Source organism: Epinephelus lanceolatus, chromosome 22 (assembly GCF_041903045.1).
Source record: "Epinephelus lanceolatus isolate andai-2023 chromosome 22, ASM4190304v1, whole genome shotgun sequence".
Classification (NCBI taxonomy): Eukaryota; Metazoa; Chordata; class Actinopteri; order Perciformes; family Serranidae; genus Epinephelus; species Epinephelus lanceolatus.
The window spans coordinates 29,860,984-29,871,218 of record NC_135755.1 but is presented as its reverse complement, the minus strand read 5'-3'; the positions used below and the strand labels follow the sequence as shown (position 1 = coordinate 29,871,218).

Sequence of the window (10,235 nt, the reverse complement as noted above, 5' to 3'; positions counted from 1 at the left end):
CAAGGTAGTTATCCTGAGGTGGAGCAGACAACTCGAGGTAGTTATCCTGAGGTGGAGCCAACTCAAGGTAGTTATCCTGAGGTGGAGCAGACAACTCGAGGTAGTTATCCTGAGGTGGAGCAGACGACTCGAGGTAGTTATCCTGAGGTGGAGCAGACAATTCAAGGTAGTTATCCTGAGGTGGAGCCGACAACTCAAGGTAGTTATCCTGAGGTGGAGCCAACTCAAGGTAGTTATCCTGAGGTGGAGCAGACAACTCGAGGTAGTTATCCTGAGGTGGAGCAGACGACTCGAGGTAGTTATCCTGAGGTGGAGCCGACGACTCGAGGTAGTTATCCTGAGGTGGAGCCAACAACTCGAGGTAGTTATCCTGAGGTGGAGCCGACGACTCGAGGTAGTTATCCTGAGGTGGAGCCAACAACTCGAGGTAGTTATCCTGAGGTGGAGCAGACGACTCGAGGTAGTTATCCTGAGGTGGAGCCAACTCAAGGTAGTTATCTTGAGCTGGAGCCAACTCCAGTTAGCTGCTGCTTTGAATTCTTCAGCGGACGAGTACCTCTAAAAGACATTAAGGGATCCAGAAAATCACCCCCCACTTGTCCTGTTGAAGCCATTGTGTAAGTAAAAGTTTAGAATTTAGTTTATCAGCATAAATGGAATGATACATTCTGTATATTTCTGTTTATTCTCATAATGCCTAAAGCTGGTTATACTCTGCACGATTTGCATCCATTTTGAGAAATGTTGTTATTTGATTCCAGCTCCCACTGTCTGAGTAAATTGGTGTAAAGCTAAAGCTCACAACTTATGTGCTCACACTGTGCAGTCCGAGCTTCAAGCCATGACCTGAGCGCTCGAACTGTACGTGTAATACAATACAATAAAACGGCCTGTCTTCCCCTGCCGACCATTCTGGCTATTGACATTGTCATTAAAGATTCATTCGAAAGCTCTGGGGCTGCAGCAAGGTAGAAGTTTGTTTGTAAGTGGAGATGAGTCGTCAGACTCCAGAATCGTCACAGAATGGGCTCAAATCATACAGTGTCTGCCCGGCTGTAATTTCACTCAGAGATCTGTCTGTCTATCTGTCTTATTAATAAATAAATAAATAAATAAATAAATACAAGTCATAAAGCACACCACTGACTTATGGTTAAGTCTAACACTCATTGTTAACAAACACCTTTGTGATTCCTTCTCTCAACAGAATATTCACAACTACCACCCTCTGTGTTGATCCAGATGCTGCATGGGTTAAGAGACTTTTGATAACCCTCGATGAAAATGGAAAAGGAGTGAATCCTGATGATTGTAAGTTATTATTTGTTTCCCTGTAATAGATTTTCAAAGGAAACTGCTCCAAAAAACCACATCAAACTGTTTCAAAAGTTGAATACTGCTGAATGGAAGCAGGTTTTGACTTTGTATGGTTTGAGATTATTGAAAATATTGTTCTGTTGTGGATTCTAGGTTTGGTGAGTGTTTTGCGAGTCAAAAATAGCTTCAAAGTCAGTAACAATTAGTGTGGAAGGTGGGAAAAACATGAATAAATAAAGAAGGCTGCTACTGCATCTACTTATTATTAATTAATATTATTATTATTAGCATTATTTTGGATTGGTGTATAATTTCTTTTTCCCCTGTACATGACATTATATAACAGCTCATTCTACTCCTGCACCAGGAAGTGAATCTGCAACAATGTAAGTGACTTTGTACTATATATACTGAACAATAATTGAAATGCAAACTTTTGTTTTTGTGGTTGCTCCCATTTCTCAAAGGTTGAGTTTACCATGAAATACTTTTTAATGCTCTCAATGGATCTATATTTCTCTTAAATTTTGGTTGCATTACTACACAGGTGTGCTTTGGGTCACTCTAAATTGTGCAGTTTTATCTGCTGACAGCAGCAGGAGATATATATATATATATATATATATCTCTCCTGCTGCTGTCAGCCGTCAATTGATTTCGAACTGTAGTGCCCTCTTCCACCCTGTTCACCTGCAGCCAGTGTATCCAGAGTCCAGGACAAGCTCAACAAAGGCTCATTCCTCTACTCATCCAGATCATCAGCACTTCTCCATCTTCCTCACATCTCATCTTCACCACCTCTACCATCACCACTGTGTGGACCTCTTGGGGGTTCCCTATTGGACGATGGATTCATCATGCTCCCTAAATCATACCATCTCAATGGGGTCTAATCGCCAAAGATTTTCCACAGTTTTCATTCTTGCGCGCACATGTTAATAAATATAGCCTGGAAATCCAGACCCAAATCTAGAAAGATTTAGGGTCTGGCTATGAGTAATGCAAATGGCCCAACTCAAGGGGCGGCACCAAGCATGCATTTGAAAATATCACTGCATGCAATTTGATAACACTACGACCAATCAGAACAATACACGGGGTGACGTATCCAGAGCGCTATCAGCTGAGCTAACTGGTAGATTAGACTCTTGCCGTATCCGGTCGGCAAAACAGCAAAAACATCCTTCTTGCAAAGGAAAGATTCGAGCGCTGTCTTCTGTTCCTCTTTTCAAGAAAAAGCCAAGTCTAACTCATTCATTGTAGCGGCCAAAGCCATTTCAAACAACTGGTGTTCATCCATAGTCATCGTGCAATGTTTACTGACTGATTCTGGACTTTGTCGTTGCAGCGCTGTCGCCATCTGTTTAGCTCGCCTCTGGCCCGCCTGTATCAGATACACCGATGTGATTGGTGCAGCTCGGCTCCAACGGCATGGGTAATGAGCATCATTACTGATTGCCAGAGTGACTCGCTGAGCTATAGACACCAAGCATATAGCTGACGCATGCTTCAGTAAAACTCCGTAGTCCGTGTTCTTCCTTTTAAAATGTTTACTGAAAACTTTGTTCTTCATATACAAAATGAAAACAGTACCTAAACATCTTACAAAAACATAATAACCAAACACAGGCAAAATACGTCATGCCTTTTAATCACTCAGAAGCTAGAGTTGACTACACGATTACACAGCTTATTGGTCCTTATTAAGCATGCTACACTGAGACTATGCTTATCCTCAGCAAATTAAATACATGAAAATATGTTTATGAATATTTTACAAATGGCTCTAACAGTATATTATGTCATCAAAATATCATTAAAAACATCATAGTATAGTATGTCATCAAAATGTAATTGAAAAACTTCATAGTATAGTACTAGTTCAGTGGCTGTAGTAAGCGTATATTTTGGTAAGGAGGCGTCAGTTGAAAGATGAAAGGTTACATGTGTGATTGATATGGATACAGATTGAGGTGTATATATTTAATCAGTTGTCCGAAAAGATGCAGAAAAATTGGTCCACGCTTTTGTTACCTCAAGGCTGGATTACTGTAACTCTCTATTATCAGGTAGCTCTAGTAAGTCCTTAAAAACTCTCCAGCTAATTCAGAATGCAGCAGCACGTGTACTAACAGGAACTAAGAAACGAGGTCATATTTCTCCTGTTTTAGCTTCTCTGCACTGGCTCCCTGTAAAATCCAGAATTGAATTTAAAATCCTACTGTTAACTTATAAAGCTCTAAATGGTCAAGCTCTGTCATATCTTAGAGAGCTCATAGTGCCTTGTTATCCCACCAGAACACTGCGCTCTGAGAACGCAGGGTTACTCGTGGTCCCTAAAGTCTCCAAAAGTAGATCAGGAGCTAGAGCCTTCAGCTATCAGGCTCCTCTCCTGTGGAATCATCTTCCTGTTACGGTCCGGGAGGCAGACACCGTCTCCACATTTAAGACTAGACTTAAGACTTTCCTCTTTGATAAAGCTTATAGTTAGGGCTGGCTCAGGCTTGCCCTGTACCAGCCCCTAGTTAGGCTGACTTAGGCCTAGTCTGCCGGAGGACCCCCCTATAATACACCGGGCACCTTCTCTCCTTCTCTCTCTCTCTCTCTCTCTCTCTCTCTCTCTCTCTCGTATCCTATTACTGCATCTTGCTAACTCGGCCATTCTGGATGTCACTAACTTGGCTTCTTCTCCGGAGCCTTTGTGCTCCACTGTCTCTCAGATTAACTCATATCGCAGCGGTGCCTGGACAGCGTGACATGTGTGGTTGTGCTGCTGCCGTGGTCCTGCCAGATGCCTCCTGCTGCTGCTGCTGCTGCCATCATTAGTCATTAGTCATACTTCTACTGTTATTATACACATATGACTATTGTCACACATGTATACTGCCAGATATTAATACATACTTTCAACATATTGTACCACAGTAGCCAGAACTGTAACTATAATATTATTACTTTCAATAATGTTGTTGTAAGCTGCTGTCATTACCTGCATCTCTCTCTCTCTCTCTCTCTCTCTTTCTCTCTCTCTCTGTCTCATTGTGTCATGCCGATTACTGTTAATTTATTATGCTGATCTGTTCTGTATGACATCCTTTGCACGTCTGTCCGTCCTGGAAGAGGGATCCCTCCTCAGTTGCTCTTCCTGAGGTTTCTACCGTTTCTTTTCCCCGTTAAAGGGTTTTTTTGGGGAGTTTTTCCTTATCCGCTGTGAGGGTCCAAAGGACAGAGGGATGTCGTATGCTGTAAAGCCCTGTGAGGCAAATTGTGATTTGTGATATTGGGCTTTATAAATAAAATAAAATTGAATTGAATTGAATTGAATTGTTGTTTATGAAGTTGTTGTAAAGTCTTGTGTTTGGCTTTTAGCAATGACACTGTAGGGAGTTGAACCCCATTTCACTAATGTGAAAGTACCACTACCAGTGTCTTTTTGCTTTGCAACACACACACACACACACACACACACACACACACACACACATACACACACACACACACACACACACACAGAAAAAGAAAAAAAGTATGCCCCTCCCCCCATAAATAGACATTATTCCAGCAGACATTCTGACTTCTCACAAGTGAAAATGTCTTGTACAAAAGGGTCTACTTATGGAGGGGTGGGGGTGTTAATGGTGGTGATGGAGGTTTAGTGCTGGGGCCTTTTGTTTTTCTTCCACTTTTCTCTTATCCACTGCACCACCATGCCCCTCCCCCCATAAATAGACATTATTCCAGCAGACATTTTGACTTCTCACAAGTGAAAATGTCTTGGAGGAAAGGGTCTACTTATGGAGGTGGGGGGGGGGGGGGGGGGGGGGGGGGGTGTTAATGGTGATGGTGGAGGTTCTTGTTCCACAGTGAAGGCTGCCCCCTTGCTATCTAAGAGATATCCATCTCAGAGACATCCATCTCAGAAACATCCGTCATGGAGACATCCATCATAGTGACATCCATCTCAGAGACATCCATCATAGTGACATCCATCATGGAGACATCCACCATAGTGACATCCATCAGAGAGACATCTATCATAGGGACATCCATCACACAGACTTCATCCGTCTCCATGGGTGTCGTAGGCTCCTGTTGGCCTTGGCCATGGCGTGGTTCCTCCTCTCGTCGGGCCCTTTTTGTCGGTAGCTGACCATTGTCTTCTCTCTCAGCCTTGAGCTCCTGGTTGAGAGAGAGACCTTTTAGCTGTGTGATCAGCTCCTCCATCTCATCTGTCCAGAAGGATTTTCGCTTAGCCAGCCGTTGTTTTGTCTCCTGGCTAAGTTGGTTCTTCTTCTGCTGCCTGACGGCCCTCCTGTTTCTTCTGAAGACTCCGTTGCGCTGCATCTTGCAAAGATTTCTCTTGCAGTTGTCACTCGTTGAAAGGTCTGAAGTGATTTAACCCACTGTAGTCACGAGCTAAATACTTATGTTAACAGGTCCTACTTAGAGACTTTCAGGCCCTTGCATCGTGATGTCACAAAGGCATTCTTTTCTTTTTCTTTTTTTTTCTTTTTTTTTTTTTTTTTACTTTATTTAAATATGTCACAAAGATATCACATTCCGTGTCAGTGTGCTGATGATGTCATTCTATTCTGCTTTGATGTTTATGTAACCCCCGGTTACCAGAAACCTGTAAAATAGGTGATTAGTAGGAGAAAACATATTTTAAAAAACTGTGGGAAGGTGAACCTGTGGTTGGAAGAGCGGATTTTGTAAATATTTCATGGTTAACTTTATTGGCGTTACCCACATCTATCAAAAAGGTTAAACCCGCCCCTTACGTTGTTGAGAAGCTCATGGGGAGACGCAGCACGTCCCCTTTTCCTACTGAAAGGTGACCGAGGCAGATGTATGTTGAAGCAGAGAGAACAGTAGACACTTGGAAGTAAAATATGTGTGCTTACTACTGGTGAATTACTGTAGCTTTCTAAAGTCTGTGTAAAGAAAAATATTCTCCCCAACCAGATTCACCGACCCCTAAAAGACCTGTGGTAGTAACAATCCTGCTGCTATTTGCCGAAGGAAAAGTCTCGGTGAGTTGACTGAGATGCTAATGTGTCAATTAGCAGCTTGCTGTGATAGAAATATGGAGTTTATAAACTGTTAAACATGATGAAATAATGTGAAAGAGTTATAAAAAACTGGCGGTGGCCGACGTTAGTCGCAGAAACGTTAGCTGCGCTAGCGTTAGCAACCGTTAGCATTAGGCGCGCTAACTGCGCTAGCGCTAGCAACCGTTAGCATCGCGTTAGCTATGATAAAATAGGGTTTCTCTATTAATAACTGCTAATAGTAGTTCGGTTGTTGCAGGCCCGTGGCCTATTAATATTAAGTTGCTAGCAGCTATGATTGTGGGGAAATGTGTAAAGGTTTAATGTCTGTTTACATTAATATGTTTGTAAGCTAATGTTACTGTTTAGCTGAACTGATGTCTAGCTGAGTTGTTGAGTTTAAGGGGTCCATGTCATTGGTCCGACAGCCCATTGGTCCGACAGCCCATTAGTCCCATGGTCCGCGGTGCTGAACGGCTCCCGGCGGGCGTATTTCTACCTTGATGGTGCGCCGCGACCGGCTCTGGGTCAGCTGGGAAAGGCTTGAGGTGAAGCAGGTTCACGGCTCATGTGTTTGTCACTTTCTTTTTCATTTTAACCCACACCATGATCTTTTCCTAACCCTAACCAAGTGGTTTTTGTGCCTAAACCTAACCAGACCTTAACCACAGGGCATCATGATGATTTTGGAACGGACTTCGGAACAATGGGTTTAATATGGTCGGAACAATGGGATGTCGGACCAATGGGCTGTTGGACCAATGGGCAGTTCCCAGCTTAAGGGGGTGATCACACAGAAGTGAGACTAGAGACGCGGACGCTTCAAAGACGCTTGAAACGCTGGAAGCACTTACTCAATGCGTGCTAGCTACTGGCGTCTGACGCTCAAAAAAGTTGAAAATATTTTAACTTTTCAGCGTCTAGAAACGCGCGTCTAAAAGAAGCGTCTACAAAAACGCGTGTCTAAAAAGATGCTGGAAAAACGCCCGTTTAAAAAGACGCTTGAACGCCGGTCAGACACGCTGTATCATAGGAAAACAATGGTTTTACTGGCGTCCCCTTTCTTGCGTTTCATCTCGGTGTGATCGATGCTTTATTAGCCATACAATGATTAAAATGACCTGTTAGTAGTTCAAGCTGAATGAGCTGAAGCTGAGCCTTTGAAATATGTGTGTGTAATCATCACAGAGATTGAATTTTTGGATCCTGAATGAAACATGACATTACAAGCTGTTAAACAATGATACTTTGTTAACAGGTTACAGTTGAATGTTACAAGTCATTATACCATTTGTTAAATATAGAAAAAATAACAATGCTGTAGTGATAAGTGGAAAAATACATTTGAACTGTGCAGTAATAGTTTCCTGGTTTTGTGGGTACAAGGCGGGGTCTTCTGCTCTTCTTCGTCGTCTTCTTCATCCTGTAAAGTGTGAGATCCCACAAGAACCCAATTCTTCAGCCAGCTTGCTTCTGAGGGAGAGAGGTGCAGTTGGTCCTGGAGTGGCGAGCCAACCCATGAGATGAATCCAAAGAGAGAGAGAGATGCTTTGATAACTGAAGCTCAGTAATCCAGAATAAAGAGTGGTAGGACAATCGCATTCAATTGCCCCATGCAGCAAAATACAAGGAATTTCCGGAGTGAGAAGACACTAATACACTGCACTCAAAGAGTCAAAGGACACAACACAGTCTGAGTTGAACTGATAGGACTCACACAGTAACTCATTGAACTGAACTGATTCACTGCCTCATTGACACAACAGCATTCGGTCGAATTGTATTACATTGTTTAAACTGAAATGTGTTATTGCTTTTGATTTGTTTTTCTTTGGTATTTATCTGCTTTTGAGTTATCGGGTTCCATTAAAGGAACAGGTTGGTACTTTGAGTTGAGAGTAATAACAAAAAGTTAAAGGAATCACCTGTGTACATAGAGGCACTATAAATAGGGTTATAAAAAGATAAAATGCAAATAAAATAGTTATATTTACCTGACAGGTGCATTCCTGGTTTAACCTGAAAGAGGGAAAAAACAAGTGCTAAAGGGGAGAGTTGTTTTCTTTTTGTTCTGTTTTCTTGTTGGTTTATGATACATGCTATTGAGCTGAGTACATCAGTGTTACTGTGAATATTGTTCCAAGACAAAAGAATACACACTTGGAAAGAGAAAAATTAATTGAAAGAGAATTAAATATTTTGTTTTTTACCTTTCAAACGCAACTGAAGAGTCTGTGTCTTGTGTCACCTTTGCTGCCCAGAACCCATTTCTCCAGAGCGACCTAACCTTCTGAGATCCTGGTCCACATTGAGTGTTTATTATACTCTTAATTGCAGTATAGTGAGATTATATGGAAATGAATTCTGTTCTGGTTGTTACATTTAGAATTCCACGATTCCATTCATATTTTTTTTAAAATTCCAGTTTTCTTTATTGACATGAACATTACGATTCACTGTTGACATGATAAACAAATAAATAAATTCATTATTCATTATAAATGAACACATAAATAATTAAATATATGATTCTTTACCATTCAGGGCATGCACTGTTTTTTTTCCCTGCTACACTGTGATGATGTGATTGTGCTACTGACTCAAACTGTATTGACTCATGGAGGTGATGACCTGAAGATGGTTTGCCATCCAGGGGATGCACCATGTTGAAGAAACAATTTCTTCACTGGCCACAGTTTTCCACCTCTCTGCTAGATTTCATTTCAAATGTTTTTAGATTTATTTTATTTCTAAGGACAACGCACATTAATCAACATTTCTGTAAATGTTCCAGTGTCAGCCAGCTGGCTAATTTTCAACTGCAGTCCTTTGGCAAGATGTTTTGAAACCAATAAAAGGATAAAAAAAAAAAATCACAGGACGATCCACGGGACAACGACAGCATAGAGACATAAAGATAGAATTAATTATAGCAATTAGATATTGTCAATATAGAACAGAGGCTATGCAAAGCAGCAAGCAACAGCAGAGCACCAGTACAATACAATGACACAACAACAACAACAAACTGTATGATGGCACAAGACATGCAAGAAACACCAAGCACCAACACACAGATTGGCATTACACTCAGACATGCAGAGTGGCAATGGAAAGTAAAAATAGATAAAACACAACAGTCATTATGTACGGTCAAATGCACTGATGCACAAGCCAGAAAGTTGGCTATAATAGATACAGCATACATACCCATGCGTCAGCATGCCAATGGCACATTACCTTAAAACTGGGGACGTGTGATCACACGGCACATGTTAGAGTGACATTTTATTGTGAAAATCCCAAGGCACAGCTGTGTAGCAATGATGCTGTTTAATCAGCATCTTAATATGCCACACCTGCCAGTGGATGGATTGTGATTGCAAAGGAGAAGCGCTCACAAACATTGATTTTATCAAGTGTGCAACCAAAATTCGAGAGAAATATATCTACTGAGTGCATGAAAAAAGTCTGGGAATGACAGGAAGAGTAATAAACATATGTGCATTTGTGAGTAGAATACTATGCCAGGAGATGAATTGTAAGAATTTGTGTCAGTCTGAGATCCTCATCTGAGTCAAGTCAAAACATTTTTACACAATTTTTATTCATTTTTGGGGATTTTTTTTTACGTATAGCAGTACTTGGAATTTCAAAATTATTTTTACAACCAATTTATGTATTTTCACTGTTAGGGACTGGGTTGAACTGGGATTGATGACCCAAGGTAATTCTCCTGAACTGGAGCCGATTACTCCAAGAAGTCCCCCTAAACTGGTACTGACCGCTCCACGTTGCCCTCAAAAACTAATGTCTGTGTCTGCTGGCCATTGCTGCCTCTCATTCTCCCCGAGAAGACTGAGGAAA

General features: G+C 41.5%; 1 long non-coding RNA gene across 2 annotated transcripts; it reads left to right on the top strand.

Moving 5' to 3' along the window:
- The first annotated feature begins 509 nt into the window (after positions 1 to 509).
- LOC144459787 (uncharacterized) lies at positions 510 to 10,198 on the top strand. 2 transcript variants are annotated; one of them, XR_013488584.1, is made up of 4 exons: positions 510 to 617; positions 1,208 to 1,311; positions 1,664 to 1,703; positions 10,064 to 10,198. It is a non-coding gene; the product is annotated as an uncharacterized LOC144459787 (long non-coding RNA). The 2 variants fall into 2 exon arrangements; XR_013488585.1 differs by lacking the exon at positions 10,064 to 10,198 and adding an exon at positions 2,014 to 3,254.
- Positions 10,199 to 10,235: the final 37 nt, after the last annotated feature.